Raw genomic sequence first — 16,732 nt, forward strand, 5'->3', positions numbered from 1 at the left:
GCCCGCGGGAAGGGGTCGGAGGCCGCGGAGCAGCGACTGCCCTGGACGCCCGCGCTCCTTGGCCTTGGCCCCGCGCCGCCGCTCCAGCGCCAACTGCACGTCCTGGGTCGCCGAGTAGTCGCCGAGGGCAGACGCCTGAGCCGGCAGATGGCAGCCAGCTGGGCAGCGGCCCGAACTGCTCCCGCAGCACGTCCTGCAGCACCTCGGCCTCCGGGGCGTCCAGGAAGGCGGCGGCGCCGGGCTGGGCCCTGACGGCTCAGGCGCAGCGTCCATGGCTGAGCGCGAGGCCGGGCCCGCCCCCCACAGCCCCTGCCCTGCTGGGGCAGAGGAGAGGCCGCGCTCAGGGAAAATTGGGCCGCCAGGGTTAAGGGCAGGGATCGGTTTTTAACTAGCTCCACCGGTGATTGCCATGAGCCTTGACGAACAGCACTGGTTCCTTAAATTGACTGCACCTGCCATCCCCGGGCGGGGGGCGGGCGCGGGAGGGAAGCAAGTCCATAATAGACGATTCCAGCCCTATTCCTACATGTGTATTCAAAAAGACACCGGTACATATGCATAAATTCACATGCACGTACACGTATGCATAGACACAAATTGACTGCACATGCCCCTTTTAAAAAATCCATTTTCACATAAATGTTGTAGAAAAGGTGAAAGAATAATAGCAAAGAGCTCCTGCCTCCATTTCTCTCTACTATTTAATCACATTTGCTATTACCCTTTTCTATGAATTGTCCCATTTTCATTCTTCTTTTTCTGGACTATTTAAGTGGCAGAAATGATGTTCCAACAGGGAGGGAGGAAGGAAGAGGAAGAAGAAATTCTCATTGTGTCTGGGCTATGCTGATTCCAGAAATTCATGGGCCCATACTGATACGAATTGGAGAAGGGAAAGTGCTCTCTCACAATAGATGCCACCAATTTGGCCACCATCAGGGAGTCAACAGTGCACACCAAGGAGTTGCTCCTCACGAAATAGTTCTCAATGACAAAAGGAAAACTAGTCAGTTTAGGGTGAAACCACCTGGCAGGCACCCCTTTGACCAGGTGATCAAGGTTAGCATCAGCAGTGGTGGCACAGGTAACATCCTGAAACTCCTGATGAGATGCGAGGAGAAAAGCCGAGCTCCGTTTCTATGGGATCCCTGCCAAGAAGGCCTGAGCTAAGTCTCCACATGAGGAAACACTGGGCAGATTCAGCCTACAGAAGGCTTGTGTGCTTACACATAATCACCTTATCTACATCGATGTGTGTGCATATCTTATACATGTGTTTATTTTGAAAGCCATGAATGCACATTAATATTTCCAGTTCCAACCCAACACCTCAGATTTCTCTCTAGTCTTTCCCCTTTCCTCAATTTTAATTCCCTTCTCCAATAGAGGGAATCCTGACCCTCATTATCCTCAATATATTGATTTATTTGCCCAGCCTCTGTGCATAGCCAATTTCCTAAGCACACCAGCCACTCACTTGGCTCCCTGCCATCTGCTTGGCCCCACCTCCTCCCCAGCTCCCAGCCATGCCACTCTCTAAGGGAAGGGCAAAGGAAAAAGAAGAGGACACACCAAATTGTAAACCATGGTTCCCGAGCAGTGAGTCTGGGAGTGAGATATGATCTGTGCATCCCATCTTTTAGATTGTTTGCATTTTTCACAGTAAACATCAGCCACTTTTCTTGAAAAAAAGGATTTTTTTAAGAAAAACTAGTTTTTAAACCTCAGTAAATTTGATGTTATCTTCTGGTAGGCAGATAGAAGGCCGCAAGAACCATTTGTGTAGGAATGAAGCTTAAAATGGAGATAGTTCACCTATTCACTTAGTTTTCCTTAAGAACAGCATAAATATCATTTTTCTATTTTATTGCCAAACTCTTGAGTGGGCAAGAAGTGTACATCAGGAGTCCAGTGTGAGAACCCCAGACTTTACTCCTTCTTCTTTTCTGTTTTTAAGATTTATGTATTTATTTCTCCCGTCCTCCATTGTGTTTGCATTCACTGTCTGCTTTCTGTGTCCATTGGGTGTGTGTTCTTCTCTGTCTGCTTGTCTTCCCTTTAGTCGGCACCAGAAACCAATCCTGGGACCATCCAGAATGGGAGAGGGTTGCGCAATCTCTTGTACCACCTCAGCTCCCTGTCCTGCTGCATCTTTTATTATCTCTCTTCTGTGTCTCTTTTTCTTGCATCATCTTGCTTGCATCAGCTCTCCTTGTGGGCCTGCTCTCCTACATGGGCCGGCACTCTGCTCGTGCCAGCTCACCACATGAATCAGCTGGCCTTCAGCACGAGACCCAAGGAATGGATCCCTGGACCTCCTATATGGTAGACGGGCACCCAATTGTGTGAGCCACATCCTTCCCTTTATTCCTTCTTCCCCCTGAAGCAACCTCAGCTCTAACTTTCTGGCCTCTTGTGTGTTAGCCATCTGTTCTGAAGGAAAGCAATCATAAACTCATGTGAGCTAACATGTTAAACCTGAGAGTGATTTGGTGTTGATACCTTGACACCACATAGCATTTAGCTGACACAAATTTTCATCTGTGTCAATCTCATTGGTTCCTCATAACCCTGTGTTAAAGGCAGAAGAAGTATAGTTACTCCTAATGTATTCATTCACTCAAATATATTCCTTGATGACTCATATGACAGACATTGTGTTAGCACCTGGAACATAAAGGACTATTAACTTAGTCCTGAAGATTTGACATCTGAGAGAGCCCACTCTCTAACTGATAATAACCCTCTGATATGATGCAAGCTTCTAGTGACATGAACAAGGAAAGAAGGGACTGATATTCTTTGTGATTAAAAAGAGGTATCATTCAAAATCGACGGTGGGTAAGAACTGAGACACAGGAGTCTGACACTCGCCATGTGACCTTGGGCAAGTCACATCCTCTCACTGAGCCTCAACTTCCTCTTCTGAAAAATATAACCTACTCCACAGAAATTTCTGGGACAATGAACGAGAAAGCATGAATATATGGTGCTTGCAGTGAAACATGTGGAAACAAGAACCTGCTTATTCAGGCAAAATCTTTCACTTTTTTTGCCATAAATACCTGCCCCCATAATATGTATTTGTTGAGTAAATGAATGAAAGAGTGATTAGGTGGATGAGTGAATTAGACATACCTATAGAATACTGGTGGATAAGTATCCTCTTCTAGACTGATGATATCACTTGGTTGAGGTCCACAGCTCCTATTCCAGTTGCACTCATCTCGCACTGATCTAATGGCCTACCAAGGCTTTTCTCCTTTCCAGACTGCCTGACGTACCTGAGCACCTCTGCACCTCAGAATACATTGCTTTCACTAGGTTTGCTCCTGCCTCCAGCCCTTCCTTTTGGATCCACATTTATGCCATCCTCAAGTACTGCCATTTTATTCTCTGAGTCCTAACTTCCTTGCTGTCCAGTTAAATGCCAGCTTGCTAGAGTCAGTCCTTGGGATAAGGATGGGACCACACAGCTATGTCAGTGTATGGTGCTGTTGCAAAGAAGGAAGGGCTGCCTAGTTGGCTGATGGTATGGGTGCCAGGTCTCTGAGCAAAGGGGACAAGGGTGGGAAGCTGTGGCCTAAACTTTTACCTATTTCTTATTGGACAGAGTTGCTCTGTTTCAAAATGCAGGGTGTCCACTTGTTCCACATCATGCTTCTCAGGCCTGCTCCTGGAGTATGGTAGGTAGGGGTAGAACTTCTCCAGCAATGGAGGCACTCCTGCGTGAGTTTCCACTGCTGCTGCAAGCTTTGTCTTTTCCTCTGTCTTCCTAGCTACCTGAGAGGTAAATGAGAAGACCTCGAAGCAGGTGCCATTTTAAACAGAGTGCCCCTAGTAGGCACTTTCCATGAGACATTTTTTTTTCCACTTAAAGCTAAAAAAGGGAGAGTTATGCAGGCAGCAAGAAGTAACACCCGGCCTCTCCGGGGGTGAGATGCACTGGGACTTGGCACATGGTAGGCACTAAAAAATGTTGTCATTGCCATTATTTCTCCTGCCAGATGGGCCTGTGGACATCTAAAGGAAGGTCAGGCCTGCTCCCCTTACTCAGGAACAAATAACTGGCACTCCTCACACCTCCCCACTCTCTACCCAGAAGGAGGACTCGTGCTCTGGGTCGAGGTTTCCATCAGGTGAGAGAAGCAGAAGCTTTGAACAATTGGGGAACTGAACACCTGGATTTGGAGAAATTGGATTTTGGTGATTTAGTTTTGTATTTCTGTTTCCCTTAGGCTTTCAATAACTGTGGCCTCTAATCAGTCAGAGTGGACATCATCCCAAATCCCTCAAGACTGAGAAATGGACAAACATATGTGCCTCAACCAATTGGGCTCCCACCTACCATATAGGAGGTCCTGGGTTCAATGCCCAGGGCCTCCTGGTGAAGGAAAGCTGGCCCTGTGGAGTGCCGCCCCCATGGCATTGTGGCCCCACGCAGGAGTGCCAACTAACATGCAGAGCTGATGCAGCAAGATGATGCAACAAGAGACAAAGAGGACAGAAAATAAGAAGATGAAGCAGAATAGTGACATGAGGTGGCAGAAGAGAGTAAACAGCTCTCTCCCACTCCGGAAGGTCCCAGAGCCACCTAACAAGCAGATGCAGAAAACTCACAGCAAATGGACACACAGAGTAGACCATGGGGGGTGGGGGACAGGTGGGGACTGAGGGGAGAAATAAAAATAAATCTTTTTAAAAAATCAAGTAAAAAAATGACTGAGTAATGAACAAAAAGGGCTGATGGGGGAACCACTAACTAAACCGGATGTACTGTTATTGCAGCTATCTTGTGTAAACTGAGTAATTTTTCACAGTTACATAAAAATAAATTTTTAAAGTTATAGGCTATTTTATTTGTACGTAAGGGACAATGGACTCTATCCCGAATCCCAGGAATGGGTGACCATGTCGAGCAGAGGGAGATTATCCCAGGGTTTTGTTTTCTTTCAGGCAGAGCCTCCTTAACAGGCTCCACCTCCTTCATCAAACTGGAGCCCCTACCCCGGGTGTCCCCACCTCACCAGCACTTTGGGAAGGGGTTGAGACGACCATGCGGTGATTGGGGACCATTTCCAAAACTGGTGCTGTCCCGCTAGAGGGTCTCCTGCCACCCAACAGCAAAGGCTTCAGTCACTCATCCCAGCTGAGAGTCGATGCAGGATCAGAACCTAGTCTGGCTGTTCCAAGCAGAATCCAAGAGCTTTCCAAGGGCTTTCTGTGCTCAGTCATGGGGAGGGTGGAGGCGCCGGCTCCTGCAAGACCCGGCTCTCTGATCAGCCCCACAACACCAGCCAAATGACCTGCCCTGGAGCACCTGTCTGTGATGTTGTTACAGGAGCTCTGAGCTCAAGGACATACCACCAACGCTGCGCTCCGTGTTCAGGAAGCTTCTGCCACTGCAGCTGCCACCTGACACCCACAAAGCTAGTGAGTGGATACGGCGAACTTCACATCTCCACCACCTTGCTGGTCCACAGAAAATAGACAAAAAGGCAGAAAGATGAGTCCTGCCTGCATTCCACCACCTCCTCAGTCTCACAGAACTGCTTCTACTTAAATCATCTTGACTGGTGTCCGGAATCCTGCACAGGGGATTCTGGGAAATGAAGCTGGGCCTTCCTGCCTCTGTAGTGGAGAAAGACACCCTGGATGGGGCTAAGGGGCTGAGCCTCATCCTTCTCATCTTGGAGACTCAGCAGAATTGTCCTCTCTCCTGCACATGCTTCAGCGGATCCACCTCAGGTGTCTTTCCTCCATCTGTTGCCCTGGGACCCAGCTGAGATGACCAACCCCCTCAGGCACCACCCCTCCCACTGATCAGGTTTGGCTCAGACACAGGTCTGATTCTCTCCTCGTATCAGGGAAGGCATGAAAGAGTTTCCACAAAGCAGACTTAGTAAGAGAAGGCAAAGAGTGATGTAAAGAAAGGATCAAGGGGAGCAGCTGTGGCTCAAGCAGTAGAGCTCCCGTTTACCATGGGGAGGACTGGGCTTTGATCCCAGGACCTCCTGGTTAAAAAAAGAAAGGCTTCCCAGACCTGCCAAGAGGCACAGGCCCCTGTGCAGCAAAGTGACACACCAAAAGATGAGGGAACAAGATTTATATAAATTAAAAAAAAAACTTTGTCCAGAATACCTATGTCTAGAACTCAGGGCTGTCACCTCCATTGCAGTTCTTTTACCATGAGGTATGAGGGGGCTCCCCCCAAAGCTGCCCCCCAGTCACACATTCCTGGTCCACCCATCCCTGCAGGTGGTCCTGCTTACCAGGCTCCATATTTCACTTTGCTTGGGGCCCCTCCTGCCCTGCCCCCATGGGAGGAGCCAGGGTTATTCTCTTGGTGACACTAGTAGAGTCAACCAAAGGTCAAACATGCGTCTCAGCAAAGACCAGAGAAGAACAGCAGACAAGCAGGTGCTCCCATAGGCCATCATCCCAGTAAACCGAGAAAAGCTCTGTTCCCCACAGAGACCCTAAGGTCAAGACCTTCCTGTTGCTGGAGCAGCCAGTAGGCCTCGAGCCCTGCCAGGATGCAGAAAGCTACCTGGCCAATTCCTGGCACCTGCATGGCCTAGCAGAAGAGCAGACGTTTAAGCAGGGTCTGGGGGCTACAGGCAGAGGGTGGAGGCCTTTGTGGTCAGAGGGGAAAGAGTGGGTTTTGTCTAACTGCATGTTAGAATTTGGTACTGGTTTTGTCTCCACTGAGGTAATAAAGGCTTAATTATAGTAGGAAGGGATGTTTATAGGTTCGAGTCCAACATCCTGGAATTTGGTCTCGATTTTGAAAAACTTGGTCACAGGAAAATGAATCGGCCCTTTTTTTAGTGGAGCTTGGTCTGGGTGTCAAGTTAAACAATGAAAAAGGTCTAGCTGGAATCTTTTGATATGGTACTGAATAGCAAATGAATTCGCTTTATATCAAATGTTAATGTTAAGTGTTCTCTCTTTCTAAAGTTTGTAATGGCTGTGGGGGCAGTCATGCTGAAGATGATATATATAAAACTTGTGGGTCAGATTAATGAGTTTTGTGCCTCTATTTGTGTCAGCTCAATGCTGGTGTTGGAGTTGTGTGGTTATGTAAAGTGGTGGAATTTTGGAATTTGGTTGAGCTGGAACCCTCTTTTGCCATTGACAGTGCAGTGCGTAGACTGTAGTTTGTGAAGCAAAACTCCATGCAAAACCATGTACTTTCAGACTAATTTTAGCAACTTCTTTCCCCTCCTCCCATTATCTTCTTTCCGCTCCTCCCTGGGAAGGGGGAGCAGCTTGCCCATTTGCAGTCAGTCCTCACCTTCTATTTATAAGCCACATTCCTATCAAGTCATTGACCAAACTGGAAGGGGGGAGGTATGGGAAATATCTCTCTTTGTAAGTCTATGCTTTGAAATGTTTAAAGCTCTAAATGGGTAAAATACCTTGGACTGAGGAAGGAGGCTATTGCTTGAATACAATAAACCTCTAATTACCTGATAGCCCTTTTGAAGGTTTGAATAAATGCAGTCAACAGTGAGGGTCCTAAAACTACAGGGAAAAAAAAGGTATAAACCTCAACTTCAAAATCTGTGTTTGGCATTTTTTAAAAAAAGATTTATTAATTTATTTCTGTCCCCATCCACCCCCTACCCCAGTTATCTGTTCTCTGTGTCTATTCGCTGTTTGTTCTTCTTTTTCCACTTCTGTTGTCAGTGGCATGGGAATCTGTGTTTCTTCTTGTTGCGTCACCTTGCTGCATCAGTTCTCCATGTGTGCAGTGCAATTCTGGGGCAGGCTGAACTTTCTTTAGCACTGGGCAGCTCTCCTTACGGGGTGCACTCCTTCTGCATGGGGCTCCCCTATGTGGGGGACACCCCTGTGGTGCTTGACTCTCCTTGTGCGCATCAGCACTGTGCATGGCCCAGCTCCACACGGGTCAAGGAGGCACGGGCTGTGAACTGCAGACCCCCCATGTGATAGACGGACGCCCTATCCACAGGGCCAAGTACACTTCCCTAATAAGTTTATTTAAATGTAAGGTAGCTAGTCTATGAGGTTGTGATTAATTGTAAAAAAGTTTGTGAAAACATCTTCCAAACTGAAACATCTAAACAGTTCTAGTTCTAGAAGTCATTGGAACTAAAAACCTAGGTTGGTATTGATGGCAAAAGGTAACCTTGTGGTAATAAAATCTGTCTGAAAGTCACCGCTAGGTGCATTGTTAAGTAAATGGTAATCCAATGTCCTCTTTTAAAAAACAGGCAATCCAAAATTATAATTAAGTTTGTTTCTTTCAGAATGAACATCATATTAACCATATGAAAACTTTATCCAGATTCATGCAGAATGCCAGATCCATCTTCCTCAAGTCGAAATAAAGTAACAAACTTTTTACACCTTGTTCAGTGCTGGAAAGAAATCTTCTTCTGGAAGAAAATAAGGCTTGCCTGATTGTGGAGAAGAAAAGAATTTATTCTCAGTCTTGCAAGAAGGGGCGCACAACCAGAAAACGTGGCTGGTATGCCTAACAAAGAAAAGTGACACTATTTATACCCCTAAGCCTGGCATGCAATCCTTTCCTCTGTTTCTCCATAGATTGGATACTTCAGAAGTTACAGCTTATCCGAGATGATCGAACTTTCCCATGCAAAAGTTTGTGATTCAGAGCTTCCCCCATCACATTCCAACCATTTTAGTTTTTACCTGCTTCCCTTTGCCAAATAAGGAATGGAATTTAGTGCTGAATAGGTATTTACTTGGCTCTTTCTTGGGCATCTTTTTGACTGCCTATAGGGCTGGCTTAAACTGGTTTCTTTTGTTCCTGCTTACCCCAGGAGTGGGAAACTGAGGCATAGGCTCCCAGGTTACAGTAATCAATATTTTCTTCCTTTATGTGAAAACTAAACCCATCTTCATTTCTTACAATTGCCCCTCTTTCTTTTAAACTCTTTTTAGTTTTCACATGTCCTTTCTTCAAATTTTCTAAGCGCTATCTCACACTCTTCATAGTAAGAATCTCCTTCTTTAAGGGCGTACAGATTGTTTTGCCTACACTGTATGGGGATTTGTTTGGTTAGGGCAGTTTCAATGAGTCTTTGAACTAGCCCTCATGCACAGGGAATGATACAGAGTCCGACTGTTGTAAGCCCCCCGCTGAGATAATGAGGGAAGTTAAGATAGACAGTGCAACCCCTTTCCATTTTCCAAACCAATTTTCCAGCCAACCTGTGAGTGAATTACTGATGCCAGAATTCTCTGCTAATTCCTCAGATAGGGCTGTTAGGCCTTATAAAGCTTTAGATTTCAGGGGCAATGTTATTAGGGATGAATGTACAGCAACTACCTCCAATCATAACACAGACTCCCCCTTTCTCAGCTAGCATCCTATCTAAGGCCATTCTATTTTCCCATGCCATTCTGCTAGGAGCACCTAACTGTTCTGCAATTCCCTGAACTGCATTCTTGGTATAATTAATAAATCCCTGTTGATTATAATACATATAATTAATCCAGTCTACATTTTTATTAATGGTGATCCACCAGAACAAGAATGACTGAAACCCCCCTGCTACCTGATTTATAGCCTTAAATTCATCTGGGACTCCTTGAGGAACTCCCATATTGTCTAAATAGATCCACTCATCAAAAGAACCAAGGAAACTTCCTTTCTCACTCCCTCAGTGGGATGATATTCTTGCATCTTTTTCAAATGGCAAGGTGAATGGGATAGCCAATCGGACCAGAGCACAGGTTCTGCCCCACCTCTCAGGCAGTATTGGTTGGAGAACACCCTTTCCACAGTACCACCACAGGTCTCCTCGAGGTCTGAACAAACTGGAGAAATTGTCAGTACGATCACTGCTTACATTCCACACTTGTGTATATGAGGCCATAGTTCCAAGGTCCTGGAATCCTTTCCCCTGTCTAGAGAGACATGCAGAATGATTTCGTGGGCCCAGATAAGAGGCAGATATGGCCTTGATGTATCCGATTTTGACCGATGCAGAGAGAGGACAACGTACTACAATTTTCACCAGTCTTAGCATTTTCATGCTTTTCCATACCAAGCGGAAAGGGTACAATTTAAGCTGTGGGCTGGCCTGCTGTACGAGCATAACAGTTGCTTTTGTTTATGGACTGTACTCTGGACTGTACTCTGGACTGTATATTTGATCCATTCAACCCAGGCACTTTTGTCCCTATATCCTGCCTCCATTTCTATGGTTTGCTTTAAATCTTCTGCCTTAAGTATCCTAACTGCTTTGGGATCATTTTGAATTGAGGAACTGGCCTTAGGTGAGTTTTCCTGTGGTCTTTCTGAAGGGTTAGTAGAGAGGGCATTGTCGATGTCATGTCTACAGGGGGAGGAAGGACACCCATATCTTTACCTGTAACATCTGGTCCCATTCCATATACTCTATTGACCACTTGGTCCCTACCACTGCTCCCAGCTTCCAGTTTGTTTGCTTTCTTAATAGTTACTACTACTGAAGGCTTTTGCAGTCTGGTGGGGTGTTACCTTTATAAAAGGTTACCTAAGCCTTTAATGGCCTTGAACTTGGTGAGACCCATCCCTATTCATGGTCCATCCCTTAAACTGGGTAGTCCACCATATATCATCCCAGGAGGGGCAAGGAGGGGCTTGACTAGGCATTCCCCACAGCTCTGGGCATAGGTATTTATTTTTCCCACTCAGCCAGCACTGGTGCTCTAAATTCCCACAGTCTATTATTTGGCAGGCATCAAACTGCACCATCTGGGATTCCAGACCTTCAGTCACATTTTTAACTAATTTGATGGGGCTAATTGCTTCTTGGGTTGGAAACATCATGGCTAGTAAGATTATTTTCATCTGTAAATTAAGGTCTGAGTTTCTCCTTTGGTAGTCTGATAGGATGGGGGTCATTGTTGACTAGGACAATACACACCTCAATTCCCTTCTCACCGCCCCCCAGTAATTGTTTTTTCAGTGTGATCTTTAAGGGATCTGGGGCAGAAATTATTTTCCAAGACTCAGACGAAGTTGTTGGGAACGTATTGTCCAGTTGAGGTACTGGTCCCTTTACTCGAGTGTAATGAGTCCAGCCTTTTTCTGCCATTAGGACTGCTGTTTCAGTTGTCAGCAAGACTTGATAAGGTCCTTCCCACATCGTTTGGAGTTTGGACTCTTTCCACAACTTGATTAGGACCCAGCTGCCAGGTTGCTGTTGGTGGACTGCAAATTTGAGAGGCAGTTTGAGCCAGCAAACCCTGATGTCTGAGGGATGACAAAGTAGAAGTCAAGGACAGTATATAATTTTGAAGAAAGAGATCCTTCAACTCAAAGGAGGGGAATTCTCCAGGCTTCCCAGGGAAGGGCAGACCAGAAAGCATTTCATAAGGAGAAATTCCCAGTTCCCTCCTAGGGGCAGTTTCGATTCTTAACAGACCTACTGGTAAACATTTAACCCATGGTAATTTGGTTTCTAAGACCAACTTAGAGAGATGTTTTCTTAAGGTTTGGTTCATTCTTTCCACTTTCCCTGAGGATTGTGGGTGCAGGGTGTATGGAAATTCCATGTGACACCTAGACCCTGCATAATATTTTGCAACACTCTGGATGTAAAGTGACTACCATTGTTTGAATCTATGTTTTCTACTAACCCATATCCAGGAATGCTTTCTTCAAGGATAATTTTTGAAGTCCCTGATGATGTAGCTGAAGCAAGAGGGTATGCTTCTACTCACCCTGTCAGGTGATCCACAATTACCAGAACATACTTTAGTCGACCTACATGGGCCAATTGAGTATAATCAACCTGAATGCTCTGGAATGGTCTGAGACCAGGCTCTCTACCCCCGGCACTTGCTTCCTTAAGACTTTCTGATTAACTTTCTGACAGATTAGGCATGGTTCACTTATTTGTGTCGCTATAGTAGAAAGGCCCATACACCCAAAATGCTTGAGGATGAGGTCATACATGCCCTCTACTCACCAGTGACTACCTTGGTGTAAAACTGCTAGTAATTCCCTCATTATTTGCTTATTCAACAACTGCTGGTTGTCTGGGAGGAGCCACTTCCCTTGGTTATCTAAGGTGGCCCCAGTTGTTCTAGTTCTTTTACTTCCTTTTCAGAGAATACAGCGATTCCAATTTCCTTGGGGATTGTTGGAGATTTGGACCTGAAGTGTATCAGGAATGAAAGAAAGAAAAAAGGAGAGTGAAAGAAAGAGAAAGAAAGAAAAAGAAAGAACAAGAGAGCTGCGATCAGGGGGTCTGCAAGTAGAGACTCATCAGACAACTTTATTGTTTACAAGGAGCTCTCTATATACCCCAATCTACGTGATAACAAGCAGGAACATGTAGCCTATATGAGAACAAGGAGCAACACATAGCCTATGTGACAACAAACAGTAACATGCAGTTAACTGTCAGAATTACCCATAGTCTAAGGAATTTTTAAAAATCTCATCTGAAGGTACAAAGTCTATGTTTTCTATTCACTACAAAAGGTATGTGCTCATCTTTTCTTTCAGCCTTTAACTGCTTCATCCCATTTGTCGGGAACTCTTAATTACTGCATTCCTGAGAGTGCAAGCATAGCCATGGAGACAGCACTAGCATGGAGACAGCACTAGCATGGAGACAGCACGTTTCTCCTTGTGAGGCCACTGTGCCTCAGTTTCCAACATCTTCCCTTTTTGTTTTAGTCGAGGTGACTGTGCCTGTCTTAGGTTGCCCTCCTCTAAGAGTCTTACCTGTCATTGACTATCAGCCAAGCTCTTCGACTAGGGGAAGTGTTTGAAGTGCTTTTCCTAGAACCAGATTATTCGCATGTCTCTTGGCTATTATGCTTTGCAATGTTCTTCAAAAGCAGTGTCCAGCACAGGCAAGAATCATGAGCAACAGAACAAATATGATTAACCCTATTCCTAAAGCTGACAGGAAATGCTGTGATTTCCACCAAGTAACTGGGTTAAATGTGATATGTGATAATATGTGATATGTGTAATATGTGAATCATCTGAGAAAATATCCTTGATATTGGCTACATGATTTTGATTTTGAGACATTTCTAATATTTTTCTTTGTAATTCAATTATTTCCTGAGAGATATTACTTTTCTGGCCTAGCAAATGATTAATCTTTTTTTCTATATCAGATGAATTACAGACAAGAGGAGTAATACAAAAGTGGCTTTCATTCCAATCACATTTCAATCCCCTTAACAAGTTTAAATTATACAATTTATCTCCAATATGCAAAACAGCTATTTCTAAATCATTAACCCGATTATTAAACTGTTCATCAATGTGTTCTTGGCTATGCCACCAATCACTAGCATTTTTATGCCAATCGTGCACGTATTATTGAGTCTGAACAGTGTGATGCAAAGCGTCAGCAGCAGTTGCAGCAGCTCTGATGATTCCAATTAGTCCCATTATACTAATTATTAGGAGTCCAATAAATCTTTTTGTCCATTTCATGATTTCTTGCGCCATGTGTAGCAATAGCTGACTTTCACATGATGACTGCCATATTCGGTTCATTTGCATGGGAATCCATATACCTCGTCGTCTTCTGGCTATTGTGACGGTGTCTCAATCCTGCAACACACTTTCTGACAGATAAGTACACAAGGCACCATTTTTATAAAACAAGGCATTATCTTTTATAGTTATTTTTCCAATAATGAATATGAAAGGATCCCTGACACATGCTTTCAATGTATAGATTTGATTTAATTGTAGATATTAACCTGTTTGACTGTAATTATCAATCCATTCATAAGCAGGGGCAATTCCAAGAAATACTTTCCACAAGTTTTTATGTATATTAAGACTATAGGTGTCATTAATTCAAGGGGTTGGTAAACATTTTCCTTTACATTTCCAAACAGTAAAATTGTTAGCATATACCACTTGTTCACCCAAGAATAGAGATTCTGAAAAAGGAAATTGCATATGTCTAACTTGTTGACCCTTGTTAAGTCCATACCATATAAATCTACAATTATATTCTTTGGGGGTCTCCATAGAAGCACTTTCCCTCACTATTCAATAGGAATCATTAAAAATGACAGATCCTCTTCCTATATGGCATTCCTGCCATCCCTGTTTTCAGGATTTTCGGGTGGACAATTATCATTTTGCTTTTCAGTTACTGAAGAATTATATGAAGGAAACAAAGTTATGAATAATTTTGTACCATTATTTGTCATGGTAACCATAGTCCAATTTTTTGTTGGAATGCAAGGGCGACTTTTTCCAATATATAATGGTGTATGATCAAAAGGAAGGATAAGATTATATATTTCCTCCCTTCTTCATCAGGTTTTAAGGGTAGTCTGTCATCTATAGGCCCAGGAAACACATGCATTTCATTCACAAATATAGGAAATGATGGGTCTCTACATGTTTCTACATGGTTGGGATGTACAACAAAGGGCTTACAGTTTGATTGTCTACCTAACAAATATTAGTGGTAGAAAGAATGGGGACCTCAAATCATTCTCCTTTTACCCATGAGACTATAAGGGAACTTCCAGAAAATTTGGTTCCTCTGGGGAAATAAGTCACAGAGGATCAGGCTCTGCCAGTGTCCACAAGAAATGTAATTTTTTTATGACAGGGGCCCACCGTTAGGTTAACTAAAGGCTCCCAGTGGGCTTTAGAAGTGAGGAGCCTCAGACCCCCTGAATGCTCAAAATTCATGAGGGGAATTACCGGACTCTCTTTCATTAAACTCCGGCAATCCCTTTTGAAATGACCCATCCTCCCAGTCAGAGCACCCTGCAGAGCCTTGCATTCTCCTTGTCCCCTTATCTAAATAAGACCAAGTTGCATCTTTATCTTGCCTCTGCCTATTCCCTCCCTGACCCATCTCCAGTCTTTTTCTTACCATTTGATCGACTTTGCTAATCACCACCTTTGCTTTCTGTTTCTGCTTTTCCTTCTCTCTTCTTAGAAACACTTTCTGGGATTCTCTCAATAACTCTTCCAACGGCTTATCCATCCATCCTTCTTTTTTCTGAATCTTCTTCTGAATGTCAGGCCAAGAACCTTTTACATAGCTGACTTTTAACATTCCCTGAGCCACAGGATCTTCAGGATCCATCCCTGAATATTTCCTCACTTGGTCCCTCAATCGTTGCAGGTAAGCAGAGGGCATTTCATCCTTCTCCTGGGCTACTTCAAAGGCCTTCTTCAAGTTTTGAGATTTGGGTATGGCCAATTTGATCCCCTGTATAATGAGGTCTCTAAAATCTTTCATTTGTGTTCTGTCACCCAGGTCATTATGATTCCAATTAGGGTCTGTGTTTGGGAACTTCTGTTCTATTGCCATCACCCCCTGTCCAGGTGGATGCTGCCTGTCCCACTCCTTCATAGCTGCCCTCCACACCATTCCTCTTTCTTCTCCCGTAAAGAGGATATTCAGTATGGACATAAGTTCAGGCCAGGTGTATAATCTAGGACCCAGGAATTGATCTACTTGTTCAGCCAGCCCCACTGGATCTTCCATTAGAGATTTCATCTCCTCCTTGAAGTTCCTTACTTCAGTACTTGTCACTGGGGCATTGACATAGCCAATCTCCCCTGGCCCCATTGGGACTTCTCTCAGCGGATACAACGGCTGAATGGAGTTTTGTTTTTTCACTCTCTTCTCCTCAGATGCTCTGGCGAATGGAAAACTGTGTATATCTTTCTTACACTCTTCCAGTTCTTTCCTCAGCTGTTGGTGGGAGGTAACCGGTGTGGCTGTTGACCCAGCTTGATTCTCCAGTTCCCAAGGGTTTAGAATGGGTTCTATTGGGCCCTCCATGTCTAATGACCTTTTTCCTGGGAGGGGAGGGGGAACATGTGGAGGAGGGAGATTAGACAGGGGGTCCCAGGCTTTAGTTTCTACAGCTTTTGTTTCTGCAGCCTTAGTTTCCGCAGCCTTAGTTTCTGCAAGCTTAGTCTTGGAGCCTGGATTTTCAGCTTTCATAGGATAGAAAGTGGCCCCCTTTCCCTTTAACCAGCACATGGCATAGTCAGACTCTTCTTTGGAGAAGGGTATTTTTCCATTAACATACAGTACAAGGTCAGCACAAAGCCAATCCTCATCTGACCCATATTTTGGCCAGAATACACCAGGCAGTAAAATACTTTCCTTGGTCCAGATACAAGAGCAGTATTGAATCATTTTCTTCTTGTCTTTTCCCTTGGTCCAATCACTATCGGTCCAATGCCTTAACATCCTCCCTAGTGGAGTATCTGGAGGAATGTCTCGGGGGGATCCTGCACATACCCCCTTCTGCTTTTTCCCAGTTGACCGACTGCCTCTATTTCCCATTCTGAATCTTGTCTGGGTCTCTTTCTTTTGAATCTTTTGCTTTGTCCGTCTCTGGCCCTTTCCCTCAAGGGAGAAGGGAAATGCGAATCGGGACTCTGCACTCACTTCCCACCGTATGTCACAATTCTCAGGCACATACAGTGAACCTCAGACTCATTAGAATTCCCATCCACCAAGGTAATATTTAATAGCCTTTCTTGTTACCTTGGTCCATGCATGGAGTCACCTGGCCAACGAGAGGAAGATTTTCCCTTCCCTTTTTCTGGTCCACAATTGGCAGATCTAAGCATCTGTTCTTGGGCCTCTTGGCTGCAAGAAGTGGGGCCCCTGCCGGTGGAGTCCAAGACCACTTAAACAGTGGGGCGTGCCTTCTCGTCGTCCACTCCAGGGGTCTGCTCTCTGAAGGCTCAGAATCCCAGATGAGCCCCCAAACCTGT

The 16,732-nt window shown here is 44.8% G+C and overlaps 1 long non-coding RNA gene across 1 annotated transcript; it reads right to left on the bottom strand.

Moving 5' to 3' along the window:
- Nucleotides 1–12,227: 12,227 nt before the first annotated feature.
- On the bottom strand, nt 12,228–16,728 carry LOC139436766 (uncharacterized). Its single transcript, XR_011646179.1, has 2 exons — nt 14,862–16,728; nt 12,228–13,567 (listed from the first exon to the last, which is right to left on the bottom strand). It is a non-coding gene; the product is annotated as an uncharacterized lncRNA (long non-coding RNA).
- Between the last annotated feature and the right edge of the window lie 4 nt (nt 16,729–16,732).

The sequence above is a fragment of the Dasypus novemcinctus genome, chromosome 17, assembly GCF_030445035.2.
Source record: "Dasypus novemcinctus isolate mDasNov1 chromosome 17, mDasNov1.1.hap2, whole genome shotgun sequence".
NCBI lineage: Eukaryota > Metazoa > Chordata > Mammalia > Cingulata > Dasypodidae > Dasypus > Dasypus novemcinctus.